Raw genomic sequence first — 19,997 nt, forward strand, 5'->3', positions numbered from 1 at the left:
GTTTAGCTTTCTTTATTTCTTCCTGTGAGCAAAACTAATGAGCAGCATTTTGAAGCCAGTTATCTGTTCCCAAGATTCCACGTGTGAAGATTTGATATGAAGAGATAACCAAAGTTTGGCGATAACACACTTTCATCGTAGACTTATTGCTTTGAGAATAGAGTTGAAAGTCTGTATGTAATATATCAGTGTTGCCGTTTGTTTTCTCTCTCTGTCATTGCCCGGAACAGCAGTGATGGAAAACAAACACATCAGCACTTGGCATTCTGAACCCTTAAATTGCCCTCCCTCCATTCCTCCCTCCTTTTTTTTCTCTTTCATCCTTCTCCCAACAGTACACTCATTCGGGTCTTTCTGGGGTCCCCTGGCTGTAGTACCCATAACTCACCCTGAGACACCAACACCCACACCATGCTCTCACTAACCTTTATAGAGCAGCCAAGACACAGCCAGAGAGGGAGAGACAGGGCAAATACTTTCTCTCTGGGCCTCAGGCTGGAAAACAAGAGGAGGAAGATGGACTGGGGGAGTGGGACCCGGTCCACCCTGGGCACTGGAGACGGAAACCGAAGATAGATGATTCAGGGCGCAAAGGGGAGAGAGAGCATTGCCAAGGAAGCGAGGGTTAAGGTTGCATGATGGTGTGATAGAGGCAGAGAAAGAGGCAGAGATGGAGCAGATGTAGAGAGATAGCAATGGCAGAGGGTGCCTGTCTGTCTCCGCAATCGCCTATGTGTCTGTCTATGGCGGATTTATGTGTTTGTTTGTGTCTTCGTCCTCAACTCTGTCACTTCCGTAATGCATTCCATATTTTGTGCCGTCACCAGCAAGAGTTCACTGGCATTTCAAAGCGTCTTTTCTCTTCCCTCTTCTCCATAGCCTTGTCAATACACACAGCCTACTGTAACCCCTAATTCTATTGACTTCTATAGAGGCAACATTTTCTTTAAAACACATAGTAATTACAGAAGTATGTGATGCTTTAACTGCACACGCAGTCACAGTGGGATCTTTTGGTTTGGGGTTATGACTGCAGTTTGAGGCCATTGCTGGAATTTGGGAATGTGGCCCTGTGTTTGGTTGTATTCAGGTATACTTTGTGCTGTACAATTATGTGGTTTTATTTGTTTTGGTGTAAACAATCATGTATCGTGAAGATAACACTGTTGGACCGGCTGTTGAACAGATGCCAGGAGCCAGCTGGATGGTAGAGGCCCTGAAGGAATAAACAGAGACACTGAATTACCGAATCCACTGAAGACTTTTGACTTGTTTTAAGAGCCTGCGCTCCGCACAAGGCTGGACTACCAACCAGGCAAATCAGGCAACTACACTAGAATCCACAAAAGCTCCAAGTTCATCGTGTGTCAGTTGGATTTTAGTTGCACATTTTTTAGAGAATTTAGAGAGTTAGAGTTAGATGACAACATCAATACCGCTCTCATATTTGCGAGTTAAAAGCTACTGTACAGCCAGGAAGCAGGGTGAAAAATCTGCCTATCAATACAATCACAACTTGACATTTTTCTACTTTGGTTTTTATTAAACAAACGAGATATAATGAGTTAGTAAGCTTGACATGCTTGTTGGCTTTTTTTTTTTTCATCTGGGCAAAGCTAGGCTGTTTCCTCCTGTATTATGGTAAGCTGACTGTCTCCTGGCTGCAACTTTATATTTAACCGACAAGTCTGAGAGTGGTATTGATCTTCTCATCTCGCTCTCTGCAAGGAAGAGAGGAATGTGCATTTCCCAAAATGTCTCCTGATCAAGTTAAATACAATTTGATATGGAAAGAGGGGGGACCAGATAGCATTATTCCAAAATACGCTGGTTGGGCACATAATGAAGCCTTGCGTGCATGAATAGGAACTTGGAGCGTCCCAGCAGCAAACGTTTGCCCTAAGGCCCTGGAACACGTTAATCCGGCCGGGGTTCTACACAAAAATTTCAGACTATCAGCAAATTTTTCTTGGGAAATTAAGCAGGCCTCTAACATTGTGGTTTCAGATACAACAGATTGCAAAAGCACTAGGAAATTGATCGATGAGAAACTTGTGTGAATCAGTCATAGGAGGTACCAGTAATTGTTCTACATCAGGGAGGCTGACTGTGGCTAGACGCCACTTACTTTAGGTTCAACTCTGGCCGGCCGATCGGTGTGGATGGGCATGGATTTATCAGAGTTACTGAGTGCTGCATAACAAAGGGAGTGTTTGGAGAATGGGTATGCGCTGTATTGTTGTAAATGAGTGTGACTGAGAGGTTAGATACCATATGGCAATGAAGTCATCTGGCCTGGCCCTTCGCTGGAAGCCCCACCCGAGTCCCGGCGAGAGACATAGGGCGCTGAGACTGAGGAGAAAACAATTTTTAATCGATTATGATAACCACCATCTAAATCAAATCCCCTCCACTCTCTTTTTCTCCCCTGCTGCACTCCTCCTCCACTCCTTCACCTCTCCCACTCTCGTTTATTCCACCCTACCCCAGGGTATTCTGCTTTCTTGGCAGAACACCGGCGCAAGCCACCTGCAAACCCCCCCTTAATCACACATATTCACACACGAATGAACGCACAACACACACACACGGCAACGCAATTCTCTCAATCAGTCAGACGCGCAAGACAAAACTCACAGACATTGCAACATGCATTATGTGTGTGTGTGTGCGTGTGTGTGTGTGTGTGTGTGTGCGTGCACTGTTTCCTCCTGAGAGGCTCTTAACTCTATTCCAAGATGTGGAGTTGTACACGTGTATCGTTTTTATCAGCACATCAGAGCCAGGCTACATGCTACTTTTTTTTTTGCACAGTTTTTCCCTTTCATATGATTCCCTCCATTCAAGCAGACAACCCAGCTGAAACGCATTCACACACACACACACACACACACACACACACACACACACACACACACACAAACAAGTGCAGCAGCTACCTCTGACATGAGAGACACATCTAAATCTGCCCTCCAGCACATCAGACAATCAAGCTGGGAGACAAAAAGGGATTTTCCATCCTAACTTGCCTCTTTTCTCTCTCCTCTCTTCTATTTGTTCTTATTTTCCCTCTTCTTATCCCTCTCTGCTCTGTCCCATTAACTGTGTTTATCTTTTACACTCCTTTTCACATTCACTTTCTGCTTTCTCTACCTCGCACCCTCCTCTGAGACACTGATGGATGCCTGGATATTTAAACTCCGGCCCGAAGCTGTCGAGTAAGGTCAGCTTTACCATTTACAGCCTGCAGAGACTGTAACCTGATCATACTAATATCTGTGCCTGCAGGTGTCTGAGGCAGAAGACCGCCACTGTAAGACGATGGCTGTTGATTTGATTCTCAACATTAAATCCAAGTTTTACATTGCAAGCATCGAGAGGACTAAGATACAATCCAGAGTTTTGTCTCGGGGTCCAATAATAATCCAAACTGTGATAAGCACCATGCTACAGCTGCATTAGTCCTCCTCTACTGTCCCTGTGATGAATGTGCCAAATCCCATATGGCCCAAGTTACGAGAATATTACACTTTCCATGGTTTGAAATGTTTAAATTCCACACTGTCATCTCTTGCAGGACCTGTATCTCTGCCTGATGTACCAGAGGGGCTGCGCTGACAGAAACGGCCGAGACAGCCTCGTAAATGGGTCACGTTGATTTGCCATGGGTCATGAGAATGAATTGACTCAATTTAGCAAAAGGCAAGGCAGAATGTCAGAGCCGAGCGGGCTTTCGCCGGCCCGGCTCTGTGTAGTGTGCATAGCACAGTGTCACAGGGCGCAGGGCTGACACGCCTGTGTTTGACTGATTATAAACCAGTGGTTGCTGGGTAGTCTCACAGCTCTCTTTACTGCTTGGGACAGACACATGAGTTGGTGGATGGGCTCATTCAGCGGAGTTATGGCTCATCCTGGCCGACTGCCCCGTCTGAATGGGCGCCCAGATTAGAGGAGCTGTTTACAAAAGACAGAGGTGCACCTTTATTGTGTTTACTCTTGGTTCATCTGAAGTGTGTGTCCATGCACACCTAGGCATGGCTGAGAACTCATCAAGTGAACAGTTTACAGTTAATCCTGGATGGGCGTTTTGCTGTCAGAGCAGGTGACTCTGTGCATGTGCAGTAGCATTATTGTTTAGCCACTCGTGGTGATGAACCTGCAGAGTGCTGGCACCCGACTCTGCTGTTTCTCTCAGCATTTTAGCATTTTTCCACTCACTGTTTTGACTTCAGTTTTAACAACTTTAATGTTTGGCTCCATTTCACTGCTCTCATCAGCATTGTTTCCAAGTGTTTTCAGTGAAAAAGCTCCAATTAACTGACGCAATACTATTTGCGCTGCACCAAACAGCTGGCAGATAAAGAGTTGGTGGAGACTGAAGGTGATTTAAGTGTTATTTGTGCTTTTAGAGCTTGTTTCCATTGCCCTCAAGATGTCAGAAAATCAATTAATGCAGTTTTTAGTGATTAATCTATAAAATGTGACCTCTTCATATTACTTGTTTTCTCCAACCAACAGCCCAACATCAAAATTAAACAAATAAAAGCACCAAATTCACACATTTGAGAAGCTGCAATCAGAATAGTTTTTAGAATTTTTCCTAATAAATAACTTAAATGATTGATAAATGATCAAAATTATGGCTTTTGACTAATCTATCGATGGACTTATCAGTTTAGCTCGAGATAAGAGTTCAGCAGAACAAAGCTGCAGCTGGACCTTCACTTTCCAGGTGCTGTTTCATTTCTATATTCTAAAATCTCGAATCAATTTCCATCATCTCTATCTGGATTTAAAAGCACAGCAGGGAAACTGAAGACTCGGGAGAGTTACACTATGCATTGCCAATTCTCTTCCTTCCTAAACCACAGAGTCAAAGGATTGTTTCATCACTGCCTGCTAACTGATTTACCCTGTCAATCTGGATCCACACACAGTATGGCCAGAGGGCAGGGACTCTGGGGAGGGAGCAGGTTTCATCACTCACTGTGCTCCTTAGGTCTGCGTCCCACAGGGCTGAGGGGGAATGTAATGAAATGGCTGCAGCTCACATCAGTACGGAGGAGGGTCGTAGCACAAGACAGTACCACAGTGACTCCAACATTCCTACTGAAGCATCTGCTAAGGTCATCCACACTGGGCCCAAGTCCGAGCCCGAGGCTTCCGAGTGGCTCCGGGGTTCGTTCATGGAAATCTGGAGGAGATTTCCCAGATCGGAATGCCAGGCCTGGAATCATCTCTCCCAGTTGTTTTTGTTCTGATTGGTTGTCTGTACCAGTGCTGCTTTTCTAATGTGTTACAACCAGTAAGTATGTGAGGATGGATCTGTGATCATGAGTGCTGTTTTAGAAGCTCGGTGCTCGCTCTGTGAACTGGAGCAGTTGCAACCACAGAAAAAACCACATGAGACCAGAAGTAGTGACGCAAGACGCACGCCGGAGCAAAGCCTGGGAAACTGTGTCACTGAAAGTGCAGCAGTGCATCTTACATCCTCTTCAAGTCTGTTTGTGCACTGTAAAGAAACATTTGGACATTTACATCCAACGGTGTCAGCAAGTTACAGAGATTTGGTGGTGAGAGTGATCCCTGCATTTGAACATGTCATGTCTTCTCTTTTAACTCATGTACATCAACCACTACATGATATTTTGAAATCATTTTGTAAATATATACAGTTTAGTGCTAGAAGTGTTAGAATGCCTGTCATTTAGTCATTGCAGCAATGACTATTAGTTTTTGATCAAATAAATCCCCTAACTTGCCTGCAGGTTGATGCAATTCTGGACTTTTTATCAAAGGCAGGAGGATGCAACCGCAGGAATATTGGAATTTAAGGCAGCTGAATAATTGCTTAATTTGTTTGATGATTCAACCACAAACCCTGATTAGTTCACAACTTTTAAAAGAGCATAGGGTAAAGGCCTGTGGGGAAAACCTATGACTGAGCTGTAAAAGGTTGGTTCATACAGTTTACAGTATATGGTTCATGTATTCATCCTATGTTGAATTAGACAATGGGGATTTCTTGGTATCGCTGGCGTGAAAACTCAAAAAAGAAAGCTACTGTAATGGGACAAAGAGCAGAGCAATGAGGTGTTTTCCTTGGAAGGCACAAATCACTGTGAGCCAACACTGAAAGTGGAAGTATCTGGAAAAACCACAAAATCCGGTACATTTTGCGTTATCTGTATTGTCGAGTATGTGCTAGGAAAAAAGAGATTTAGGTGTTTTCACACTTCAGTGGGCACACTGCTGAAGTTCAGCTTCTGTACACTATCTGACCGTCATCACCTGCGGTTCTGTTCTGAGACGCAGGTGCTGGGAAGCGTAGGATGATCCCACCTCTCAACCTCAAATTATTGCTTTAATTTGTAACAGGGTGTGTTTATGCATACCTGTGTGTCTGCATAATGTGTTATTTATGAAGTCTGTTTGCACTGCGGTGTGTATGAGTGAGTATCTGTACCTTGGTTAAGAAATGAAAAGAAATTTTAAGAAGTGAGTATGAAGTTTGATGTGTAGATTACATATTGTGCAAGCAAAGCAAGTCAGAATTAGTTTCACTTACCAGAAGCTGTATTATGCAATAATACCATGAGTTGCACTTTGTGAGGGCAACATGAATCAGATGTGCCACTTGAGATGGAGCTCATGTTACCCAAGGGCTTGGTTAGAATAAGATGGAGTAAAGTAAGACAGCATAAAATTGATTCAGCTAACTTCGTAGAGGTTTCTGGGTTTCATTTAGGTGGATTTAATTCATGACTCCGCGACTCTCAGACCGCTGACTGCCATGTCTTCAGCCATGAACAGTCTGCAAGGCTGTGGCCAACACATGTCAGTGTGATGTGCAGACAGTTCCATCAGGGGTGAGGTGAGGGAAAAGGCTGAGGGTGGGTTAAACCCAAATACACTAAGATTTTGTTGAGGCATGGATTGAAAAAATTGTGGTCATGGAAACCGAAGTATTGTTGAGTTATGGTTAAGGCAAGTCAATGAATAAACCTCGGTTGAGATCATGGGTAACTGCAGGCCCTGGAGATCTGATGACAGGCTTCTTGCACGGTTATGGTTAGGTGTGATTGTTGGGTTAAAAATGGTTTGAAATGTCACATGACTCTCTGGGCATGGCCTGCTGGCTCAGCAGTTTTCTGGGTTTGGTGTTAGTGTTGGGTTCACAGACATTACAATTAAGTGGAAACATTGTCATGATTTGGAATCTGAACAGCTACCCACCTTAGTTTTATCTTAATTGTGCACATTCCTCATCTTAAAAATCCTTTTGATCAGGTCTGAAATGCTGGTTTGCAGTCGGTCAATCTGCACATCTGACTTTTCGTGTGATTACACAACCGTTCAGACCGAAACAAATTAATTTAAGAAAAAAGTATTTCTTTTTTGCTTTAACTGGAACCAGTAGAAGACCCAATGCGCAACATAAGTGTGTGTGAGGTTTGGTGTGAGAGTGTGTGGTATGTATATCAGTGTGTGAGGGCATGGGTGTGTGTTTGCCTGCGAGAGGCCCAGTGAGTGGGAGAGTCGGGCTCTGCTGGGACTCACAGCTGCTTCATGGTGCTGTTCCAGGAAGAGCTGCTGGACTTGTTAGTGTTTACTGGCAGCCAGTTTGTGTGTCTCTGTGTGTGTGTGTGTGTGTGTGTGTGTGTGTGTGTGTGTGTATCTCTGCCTCAATGTGTTAGGCTGGGTGTTGGCCCACTCTTGTTAGGCCACTCATAGACTCCTTCTCAGCTGCCCTCACACTCATTTTGTCTTCCTCTGAATTCACAGTAAAACCAACCAGCAGTGTTTAGCCATGACACACTTACAGAGCAGTTGAGGGTGTGGTGCAATGTGGCTTAAAAGTGGGCACTGGGGATCCCTGGGCAGCCAGCAGAGCAGCACAATACCGAGCTGTAGATGAAATTATACTTAATTGTCACCCACAACAGAAATGTGTGAAGTCACCAACCGAACATCGCACACGAAGATGAGACTCAATGTCTTGCTGAGGGGCACATCAGCATTATAGATGCTTGCCAGTAAAATATTTAATCTGTTGGCTAATAAGCTTACCTAAAGTCTCAATTTGTGAAACTAAATAACAGAATGACAGATATTAGCAAAATATGTAAAGATGTGAATACATACTCACACGACAGTACTGCAATAAATCCTGCTTTCATGAAGGGCATAATGTTCAGTTTTGTTGAAACTGTTTTAGAGAGGTTGTTGAGTGCAATACACTTCAATGGCATCATCAATTACATCCTTCAAAATGACCTTTTTGACCTTCATAAAGTGTGAGTGTCTTAAAATGGTTTACACACTCACGAGAATGAACTAGGCAAAAATAAACATAAAAAAAATCACCTTAATCTCTGTATTTATCTGTTCCTTGCTCAATATTTCTGACCTGTTTCCTCTCATTTTCCCTTTAAAGGTTGGAAAAATCATTTTAGTCCACATGTCTGATCTGAAGCTATATGATATGTACAGAGTGAAATACTCAATCCCATGTTTTTTATGGCTGCACCTTACAATCAAATGAAAATATTCTAGATGCCTCGTGTGTAAATTCTCCTCAAAATTTATCATGACATTTGGTAAATCTGGATTTCCACTAGAATGTGAAATAAAGTTCTGTGGGTTTGAACAGTGTTTGGCTGCACATCTAGTACAATTTTGAGGTACTTGTACTTTACTTGAGCCTTTTATTCTTATGACCCCTTTGACTTTTGCTCCATTTCAGAGGGAGATATTTATTTGACAGCTTCAGTGACTAGTTATTCTTTGTAAATGTGTTTTAATGTCTCCTGTTTGGATGTGATTGGTTGTGTTTTACTGTACTTTTTATAGCAAATTTCTACACTTCCAAGCAAAGACAAATTTCTGCTTTTCGCTTGTAAAAGGTAGGCAGTGAATGATTTTCTTCTTCTTCATTGTCAGGGTGTCCCTGTGGGGTCTGGGTAATTGTTACAGCATTTCTCACTATTTTACAAATTAAATAATCAATCCGTTAATCCAGAAAATAATCCGAAGATTAATCCATAATGAAAACAATCATTAGTAGCCCTGTGTGAAACCAACTACAACAGCTAAATCCTGCTTTTACATTAATGCATTAGTAATAATAATCTGATACAATATATAATAGTATTTCTACAGTGTGGTTTTAGTACTTTTACTCATAGCAAAGCAAAGCATTTTAATCCTTCCTCCACCACTGGACTGCACTCCAGCAGCAGGTAATATACTGGAGGTATAAAATGAAAAACACGAAACTACAAACTGGTTCTTTTTCCAAGCCTAATTCTACCTACAGTATATCACAGTGACAGAGACTGAGTAAATATTCCATTGAATATATGTCTGCAGGAGAGGAGTTGTGAATCTATCATGACACTAAGTCCCCTCAGTTACTCCACAGCCCCTCATGGGTCTTGTCACACTTTGAAAGGCCAGAAGAACAGACTAAACATGGTGAGACTGGCCTTTCTCCTCACTAAGCTCAGAGGTGTCTGGGCCAGGTGCAGATGGACTCCCTTAAACGGTGGAGCATGCGTATGTGCACGAGCTCGAGTGTGTGCGTGCCCGCTCTCCTCCAGGTGACCCGCAGGGGAACACGACACCAGACCGGACGTGATGTCAGTTTGAAGTCAGAGCGTCCGTTGTGACGGGGAGGGGGTTGCCGTCTGTGCTGGTTCTCGTGGAATGTCAAATGTTTCTCGTCACTTACCGTCCGTATTTTCACTGGGTTTCATATTCAGAGGAATTTCCCCTGAAAACCCTCTGCATTGCACAAAAACCACAAGACTTGGTCATTCGCTGGTGTATATGTGTGGGTGTTCTGTATTTCTATCCTTTGGAAGACTGACTGTCCTGATCAGGATAGTAAAATGAGGAAACTTCACAGAAAGGACGAGCTTCTGTTCCTCTTGTTGTAAGGCTAAAGATCCTGTGTATTGGATTTAGGGGGATCTATTTGCAGAAATGTTACGTAATATGTTTCTATTTGAGCAAAATGACCTGAAAACAAGAATCATTGTGTTTTCGTTGCCTTAGAATGAGCTCTTTATCTGCAGAGGGAGTACATCCTCGTCCACAGAGCCCTCCATGTTGCACCGCCATGTTTCTACAGGAGCCCAGAACAGACAAACCAAAGAGACTCGAGAGTTCTGTTCATGTGTTTTTGCAAGTTTCGCACCCCCCATATGTTTTTCTACATGCTTGGAAGCAGAGATAGCGATAGTCGGTTGCAATCCTAAACCTCACCACTAGATACCACTAATCCTAAACGCTGGCCCTTTAAAGCAATAGCCCGACGTAATTACAAAGGTTATGATTAAAATTAGTTTAGGGTATAAAGGATAAGTCCAGTGAGCCTCATAATCAAAGTTCTTGCCATTATTTATCTTGGAAATGATAACACTGCTCTCATAAATGTAACTGCTGAGATCTGGGCACGCAGCAACATCACTAAAAAGAAGCCCAATGGGATAAGAAACACAGCCATAGAGATTTTAAACAAACCGAGGTTGGCCGAACTTATTTAGAGGAGAAAGCGAGGACAAACATCAGAATTGTCCGTTGTAAACATCCATTGCTGTTTACAGGCCGAGCTCTTGGTTCAGCTTTGATCCGCTCTACTTACCATACTTGTGGGATTATTATCAACATTTCAGGTTTGCTCATTTTTGCTTTCAGGTCCAAATAAAGTGGTTTTGGTAATCTGGCTGCACTGCGGCCTTGTTTACAGCATGTTTCTTGCTCATTCTGACTTGATAGTGTTGATATATTGTGTAAACAAAATTAGTGATTAGAGCTGCTTTAAGCTTTAAAGTTAAGTTTAAAATAAAGATACAGTTTAGGTGGTAATGGTTAATGTTTGGTATGTAGTGAAGAGGCTTGTGGTTTGAGTTTAGTGTAATAGAATGTATAAACTCAGTGTGTGTGTGTGTGTGTGTGTGTGTGTGTGTGTGTGTGTGTGTGTATGTGTGTGTGTGTGCGTGTGTGTGTACTTCTGAAAGCCTGCTTTCACGCTTGTGTGTGTGTGTTGGGAGGTATATGAGATAGAGATTACATGGAGATAAGAGCAGCAAAAATGGCCTCAGGAGTCGTGCATGGACCTCGGCAAGGGAAGCGAGAGGAAATGGGTCCAGAGGCCAGACTCAGCTGTGTATATATTCGGCGGGGATCTGAAAGTGGCCGTGTACCCATCCTCCCCTGCCTCCCACCACCCACTCCCTCGTTCCCTCCCTCCTCGGCTCTGTTGGCCAGCGCCACTCCGTGCGTCTCAGGGCAGATTTCTCCCACAGTTGGGAGTGCTGGGTTGTGTGGCGGCCTGTTTATACTGGAGCGTGGACTTCCTAGTGGCAGCCTGCACCTATCTAAACATCCCCCCGGCCGCTGCTCTGTGTTCCCGGCCTTGCACAGCCTCCCCCCACTCCTCCTCCTCCTCCTCCACCCACCTCATCCCCACCCGGCTCACTCAGCTCTCTCTCACACCCTCTGTCTGCTTTATCACTCCTTCACTGCGGGCCCTCTCGTCACCCCCCCACTGTCCATCTTTCCCTTTTGCTTTCTGACCCTCTCTTTCTCCTTCTCATTTCTTGTACACTCTGTCCTCCTTCTTCTCCCTGCTTCATCTGTGTCATCGTGTGCTTTCTTCCATTACTGCTTTTTCTCATGATTCAGTTTCTCTTGCACTTTCACCCTTGGCTTTGTCTTGATGTAGAAGAGAGAAAAATCAGGACACAGATATCTTCAGAGAGGGGTACAGCTTCAATTAACAAATGGTATGTCCTAATACAGGTGCAGAATTCAGACGCTGAAGTTTAGGAGGTATAATATATGCCAAGCTACTTTAGTAGTAACTTTTGTACTTATTGCTAAACTCAGCTGAAGTACAGCTGAGGCTGATGGGAATGTCATATGGGATATGATGCCTGTTCCAAAATTCATTGCAATCCATCAGATGCTTGTGAAGATAGTTCCCATATAACCAAAAAACTGCTGGTGGCACTAAAGGAAACATGAGGGGATCAACCAAGTCTGTACCTAATTCTGTGCCAATCCATGAAACAGATGTAGATACATTTGGCCTCCTGGTGGTGCCAGATGAAAAGTCAAACTTCATTAGGAATCATTTTCTGAGGACCATGAAGTCCCGTACAAAATGTCATGGCAATCCGTACAATAGTTGACTGGCAAACAGATCTTATAATCACATCGCAACTCCAATGCACAGATTGACTGCTGTCATTATCTTGTCATCGTTACAGTTTTGCCCTCTGTTTCAAACATACGCAGACACACATGTCAGACATATAACACACCTCCCCTTTGTTTGTTTATTTGTATGATTATCAGCTCCTGTCCAAAAGAGCAGCAGCAGGATATCTGGTGTAACACAATAGCAGCGTCTGTTCCCCGGGGAGCTCTCCACACTGTGCTGTAAGACCACTGGAGCGTCCAGCTTAGCATTATCGCTTCTGTCCAGGGAACAGCACACTCTCTGCAACACTTGCCTTTGGGCAAGCTGAGAATACTGCATCAGGGGGTGTTTATGTGTGCAGGCAACTGGTTTCATTCCCACCCTCTCCACCTTCTGCACTGGCGCGCCCTTATCTCAGTCATGGTTTTACACTGCTGAAGAATGAGCTCTCTCAGGGGATCCCTTCAGCCCGTTTTGGGCTGTTGGGTTGATGTGAGCGGTGGTGATTGAATGATTTGTTCTAGTCAGTCCGAGGTGAAGTATGTTGGACAAGCAACGACTGTGAAGTCTCCGGGGTCCTGTGTGCATGTTCATGTTCGCCCCGGGTGAACAATGTGTGTGCGAAGTGCGGGTGAAGTTGGGAGTGTGAAGTATGGGGTCCGGCGAGAGCAGGGCCAGAGAAAGCTCCAGTGAAAGCGCGCCCTTGCTGACAGATGAATTGCTCTAATTAGAAATCCATAACATCCTGCCACATGGCCGCCTTATCCCCAGCACACTTCCTGCTCTGGGCCAGGCTGACGACAGCCAGCCCTGCTCCTTCCGTCACTCTGAGCGAGGGAACGAATCGACGAACGAGAGTGCGTGTGTTCTCCAGCACATGCCCCAGTCTTATCTGTCAGTCCGCCCCTCTCTTGGACCCTAAGTGAGCATATGTCTGTGTGTGTGTGTGTGTGTGTGTGTGTGTGTGTGTGTGTGTGTGTGTTGCATGCATGTGCGTGTGTCATCCCAGCCCTTTGTGTCTGGGGTCTTGCTCAGCTGGCTGGCTCTCTGTCTCTATCACTTCCTCTGTTTTTGCCACTCTCAACCACACTGCTGCTCTATCCGTCTGCCTCCCCCCCATCTCCCCCTCCCTCCATTCCTCCCTCCTCCTCCTCCCAGGTGTCTGAATGGGGGGCATAAGCTGAGGGAGTCCAGACACCAGCACATGGGGGAATACAGATGATAAGAGAGGTTGCAGGCCTGGCTCATCTGCGAGGAGGGCTCTCGCTCTGGCAGGAGCAGCAGTGCCAGCTCGGTGGATACACAGCAGGCCAGGAGCCAATCTGCTCTGCACATTAAGCAAGACATAACGGAGATCCATGACCCATCATAAACATTATGCAAAGCTTAATGGCCCAGCTGAATGCTCTGCACTATCTCTGGCCCATAATGAGATGAATAAGCTCTGGAGTAAGCTTAATGGTCCTGTAGCTACTAATCTCTCAGCTAATGAGAGGTTTCACAGCAAGTGTTTCACATAAGACGGTGTTAATAAGGAGGCTCTTACAGGTAAGTGCTAGGGCAAACATAAGGTGTCTTAATGGGGTGATAGCTTCTGCAGTCTGCCAAAGCGGCTTCATTGCACATTTGGGGAACATGTGCACGCGTCTGTAACACTTAAAGAGGCATGCAACATTACTATTGTGCTAGAAATCTAGTGACTGTGTTTTATTGATGGTGTAGGAAAACATCGTCTCGGATCCTGAATCTTAACACAGCATAGTCAGAGCTGCTGGTATCACTGTTAGCTCTTGAGTTGTTCCCTTAATGAGCTGCATTCTCCTTCTGCTGTAGATATTTTGCTAGCAGCACCTCACTGGCAGCAGTGTCTCTTTGTGTTTCAATAGTTTGGTTTCCATTAAATGCGACTCAGGTTTTAAGCAAATTTCTGAAGTGCTGAATGTCACCTGTGCATATTTGCTTGCGTGTGGACGGAGGAACATGTTCCAGCTTCAGGGTGGCATGAAAGGAAATCTGGGGTTGTGTAGTTACATAAACCCTTGACGTCCACCCTCCTTTTATTCATTTTTTAGGAGGAATTCTTGCTGGTAGAGTGGAGGGATATAACAAAGAGAGGAAGGCTGACATGAATCCAGAATCAGGTACAGTATCACAACGTCAAGGTATAAAAATCTGTTTACATCAGCCTTTATTGCATCTTGTTTTCATTACGTTATTTTTCTTTTTCATCCTCGGCCAAATATGAAAAGAGCCTCTTTTTCTTATTTCTGGGCTCTTAATTCAGCTGTTTGCACATATCTGAAAGTGTGGCTGGTAACACATCTACATGGGCCGTTCAAGGCATATTTTTTAGCTCCTGCCACTGTGCTGGTTCCAGTGTAAGGCTCACATTGTTTTCAGCCTCATCAAACTGTTCAGTGACCTCCTGTGCCCTGTGGATACAGACTCTGTCATCTTGGAGGAAAAAGATTAGTATGAAACTTTCCAAAGGATGGAAGTAATCACTGAGAATGGTATTGTATTTGTTGGCATTTACCGTGCCCTCTGAGGGGAAGATTAGACCAAAACCAGAGCAGGAAAATTCATCCCACCTGCTTTCAATATACCTTTTATCCTTCATTTTACGCTGGCACTTTCTAGATTTCAGGGTATAGATAGATTTAAAGTGAAATGTCATGCAACAAAACACTCGAGCTCAGCATCTTTTACAGCACCATTACATTTTGTGTTGAGTGAGTTGATGGAATTTCAGAAAACACACAAACACACACACACACACACACGCTGATGTGAAATACAGCAGCAGCAGACATGTACGTTCACAGAGATGTTCAGGCTCTGCGGTCACACACACATTCAGCGTCGCAGTGTAAGATTCGCTGTGGTCTAAGCAGACTGGACTGCTACTATTGTTTTTATCCTTTTTGTCTTTTCAGTGACCCCCCCAACCCCCCCCCACCCACCCCCCCAACACACACTCACACTCGCAAACACATGGCAGCACACACATGCAAACACATCAGCTTACACAGAAACACAACCCTGATGCGTGCGCCCACACACATGCACGCACACACATACCAGCATAGATGAACTTCTGGCTTCATGTTTAAAGTATGCAGTTTCGTGCGTGTGTGTGTGTGTGTGTGTGTGTGTGTGTGTGTGTGTGTGTGTGCGTGTGTGCGTCTGTCAAAAAAAAAAGTGAGGGGAGGGGGCGAAGAGGCAACAGAGAAGAAAAAGTGGGACAAGAGAGAGTCAGAGAAAGAGGGAGAGAGAAGTTGAGCCACAGAACAACGCTGCTGCGAGCAGCTGTGGCACTCCCAGATTTCCCCCTGATTGCTTTCAGCTGGTACTTGAACCCTGGGCCTTTTGGGTTTTGGAGGCCAGCCCAGACCCCACAATCCCCCCAGCGCCCCATCCAGCTGCCTGACCCCTCCCTGACCCCGTGCCGAGGATAGGAAAATACGAGCCGTGCCAAGCCAGAGAGACTCTTTTATTTTGCCTGCTGGCATGCTGCCGGTGACCAGGGCTTACATAATGGGAAACATAGCAGGACCCAGGAGAAAGCAGCCCCTGCCCCCCTTTCTCTTTTTCCTCACCAATCGATCCTCCCCTTTCTCCCCCATCTCCTTTCTCCTCTTCTTCATTTCTTTTCCCACTCTGCTCCCTTCTCGCCCCCACTTGCTCCATCCTCTTCCTTCCCCTGTGCACTCTGCCTCCCCTCCTGTTTGTGATATATCTCTTTGGGCCCACTCGCCTGGGCACATTTATTACAGACAGCCTCGACACAATCCTGAAGCCGAGCCACCAGCAACACAACGGCACAGCGCGTGCACGCGGACACGCTCGAACACACGGGCGCACACACATGTGGGCGTGTGTTAGCACGCTCTGAGGCATTTACTGCTTGTGTTGTGCATCCTCGGGTAGAGAGCTTTAATGGAAGAGCGTACATGTGGTAATTAAATGTTACCTCCACATAAGGACATAGTGAACAGTGATACATTATTGCATATAAGAGTAATTTTATGTTTTTACCACTCCATTTATGTTTTTACCACTATGTTTTATGACTCCAGTGTGGTTATGTGATGTCTTGGGGTTTTTGTTGTGCTTTATTTTAGCTCAATAAAGCAAATTCCTATCAACCACGCTGAAATGGCAATAAAGTCTCGAATCATGAATGAGTCCATTTTCCTTAATTCTATGTTCAGCATCTGTTGTTTCTCAGTCATAATCCACTGTAGCTTCACTTTGGTAAAATTATGTCAAACACAGGTTCATGGTTGAATCTTGGTTTTCACTTTGCCATTAGTTTAGTTAGCAGACACTGGGGTTACAGATTATGTCTGTTGCCATTTATTTGGTTTAATTTTATGACCCTCTTTATAAGAATTCATTTGGACATATAAAGCAGTCCCAGTAAAACAAGCACTTGGTGTATTAGCGCTTGGTTTTCTTTTCTGTCTGAACTAAAAATGGAAGAGCGGGGCAGCTTGTCAAACCTCTGAACTGCCAAGTAACCTTTCCACTCATGTTAGCCTCTCAGTTTGATAGAGTCCACTGGGAGCCAATTTGGAGGTGATCATAAACCAATTAGTTGTATCGTGTTTTTTTTAGGATGACATCACCAGACCACAGTGCTACGGTTTACTGAGGTCTAGACTGGCTTACCACAGCTGAAGCAGACACCACAGAAAATAGGTGGCCTGTGTGTCTGCTTTGTAAAACCCCCAAAGCAAGAGGACTATTACTTCTATTTTAGCTTGATTCATGCTTCATTGGGAACTATTACAGTACAGACGGTTGAAACAGTGCAACAACAAATGCACAAGGGAAATAGGCACTTCTGCTTAAAGGCTGATTGCCTGAGCATTATTTTTTCATCACATTTGTGTTATTTTTTTTATTTTATTATCATTTCTATCTGCCATGATTGCACCAGAGTGATTGCCTAGATCTGGGAACATGGCAACATTGCTAATAAAACATCCATTGGGGTAAGGAAGCACCTTATCCCCATGGTTTTCATGTTAGCTGCTATCATTTTCAGTTGACGTGAAAGCTGTCGTAGCAGTGGGAGCAGTCATTTTTACAGAATATGTCAATTTTAGAGTTATTTAAGTCAATTTACAGCAACCTGTACAGCTGCCTCAATCTCATGCACGCTTGTCTCCATTTTTATGTCACTATTTTCCATCCATGTGGCTCAACAGTTCGTGAGATAGATAGCAAGGTGATATCCCTAGTCTCGATCACACCTGCTAAACTCTGATTTGCTGGCTGAAAAGACCAAAATCAATTGATCGAATTAACAAATATGTGCGCATTCAAGTCATCCATTGTTGTACAAAAACTATTAAAAACACATCAATGTGCCGCACCATTGCACTTACAATCGGCTGCACATGGGCACTGTAGCTTATTTTGATTTGATACGGTCCTGCTGCCATGAATATGAGCTAGCGCACTAAATCTGCGGCTGAAAACAGTCCGCTACAATCAGACGAAAGTCTTTTTTTTAAAAATGACACAATATTTTTGTGAGCTGTTAAAAGTTTTACGTCTTCAGTTGGAAAGAAGGGGCCTGGGGCTGAGCGCCACAGACCGGCTGGGGGAGTCAGGATGTATTGAGAAATGAACTAATGCTCTGTTGATTTTGGTCTTTTCAAGTCATGTCAATTTTATTTATATAGCCCAGAATCACAAATCACAAATTTGCCTCAAAGGGCTTTACAATCTGTACAGCATACGACACCCTCTGTCCTCAGAGCCTCAACTGGGATGAGAAAAAAACTCCCCCCTCTCCAAAAAAAAAAAAAACTTCAATGAGGGAATCAAAAAAGGACCCGAGGAAGAGCTAAACAGCAGAGGGATTTGTGGACACTAACAAAAATATAGAATATCGCCAGCCTTATCCAACGGCTCAGCGATCAAAATTTGGATCAAAACTGCAAAAATCCAAGTAGCAGTGAATCAGAATTATCCTTTAAGGTGCGGTTGGGTAAACCTCCAATAAGCTCGCCATACATCATACTCTACTAATTCTTTCTTTTCTTCTTCTTCACCTCCTCGTCGCTTTCCTCTCCATCATCTCCTTCTCATTGTTCATCTTTTTCTTTCCTTGCGTCTCTCACTTCTTCAACAGATCCTCATTCCTGGGAAGGTCTCAATAGAGCGGGATAAGATTAAGTCATGGACGGCTGTTGAGGGAAAACGCTGACCTCTTCTCCTCCCTTTCTCTCCGTCTTTCATTTTTCAGCCTCTCTTTCTTGGCTCTTTTCTCCCCTCGGCCTTCCTTTATTCTCACTCTCCCGTGTACCCCCCAGCCTCCCAGATTGTAATAATAGTAATAATGATAATAACAGTGATGGGCCCGGTGACGGTGATGTAAAGAAACATAATATTAGAATAACAAACACGCTCTCTAACCAATGGCCATCGTTTGACCTGTGTGGATGTGAGCGTGTACGTACGTGTGCGTACATATGCGCACGCTCTCTCTCGAGCTTCTGAAACTCAGATTTGTGTGTGTGAGAGAGAGAGAGAGGAAGAAAAAGAAGAGATAGAGAAAGACAGTGAGGGAGAGGGAGTTTGCTGGCATGCTGTATATACGGTCACTTCCTCTCCAGTTTAAACAGAGCAGGCTGTGCTGGCAACCTCCGCTCCCCACTCCAAATGGTTTGCATCATGTTTAAACCCCCCTGCCACCACCCCTCCCTCTCTTCCCTCTCTCTTTCTCTCTCTCTCTTCCTTTCTCTATAAATCATCAAAATCTCAAACTTTATGTGTTTGAAAAAAACGACACCCCTTTGCTTTCTCCATGCAGAAGGGCATAAGAAAAAGCTATAAAACGGTTCTAGGATCTCTTTCCACTTCAAACACCCCCCCCTCATCCATCCCCCCAGCCCTCAGCCGGCCTCTCGTCACCCCTGTGTCCTGGTCATGGTGCTCTCATATCTGGCTGGGTAGACTTCCCTCCTCAAGAACCGACGTGGCTCCACTAAAACACCACATAAGGGGAGCTGGTGGACTCAGAAAGCACATTATCTCTACAGAAGAATTTCTATCACAAGCCCTCCTGGTTGTGAATCATGCTAGTCCCAAGTGGCAACTGCTTAAACGCCTGGGGTGGGACAGAAATGGCCCAATTTTAAGCTCTGATAAGAATCACTGATAGATGAAGAATTCAACTAGCCATGAACAGTCAACTGAACCATGAGCTCACAGGCTGAGCTCAGGATCTGCATCATCTAAATAATGTCAGACAACAATATAAAAAACATGTCTGCCCCACCAGCCGAAAAACAATTCAGAACTGAGTGTGAGTAAGAAAGTTCATTCTCGACTTTGGGATTCATAAATTTAACAAGATTATGGGGACTCGGGGGAATCCTGGTGGCCCATTGGTTCACACCCTTTAACCACAACACACCACTGTTTCTATTCTGACCAGGGAGCTTTGTTACATGTCACACCTCTCTCATCTTTCCTGTGTGTGTGTGTGTGTGTGTCACCTTTCAGCTATCCTATCAAGGAGTCTTAAAATAATAATCTCAATCAAAGGTCCACTGACTGATGAAGACTATAACATGCTGCTGAGAGCTCAGAAAAAGCTGGTAAGTGGAATAGCAGCTAGTCAGTGGCCTGTCATTCGTTTGTATGGGGCAACATGGGGGGTGCTGCCATGCACACACACATTCCCAGTGATTACTTTGTTATGTGAATCAATCGTGTTAATCTGGTCCTGAAACTGGACTTCATGGATCACATCTCATTGTCTCGC

This window comes from Chaetodon auriga, chromosome 7 (assembly GCF_051107435.1).
Source record: "Chaetodon auriga isolate fChaAug3 chromosome 7, fChaAug3.hap1, whole genome shotgun sequence".
In the NCBI taxonomy this organism is placed as follows: domain Eukaryota; kingdom Metazoa; phylum Chordata; class Actinopteri; order Chaetodontiformes; family Chaetodontidae; genus Chaetodon; species Chaetodon auriga.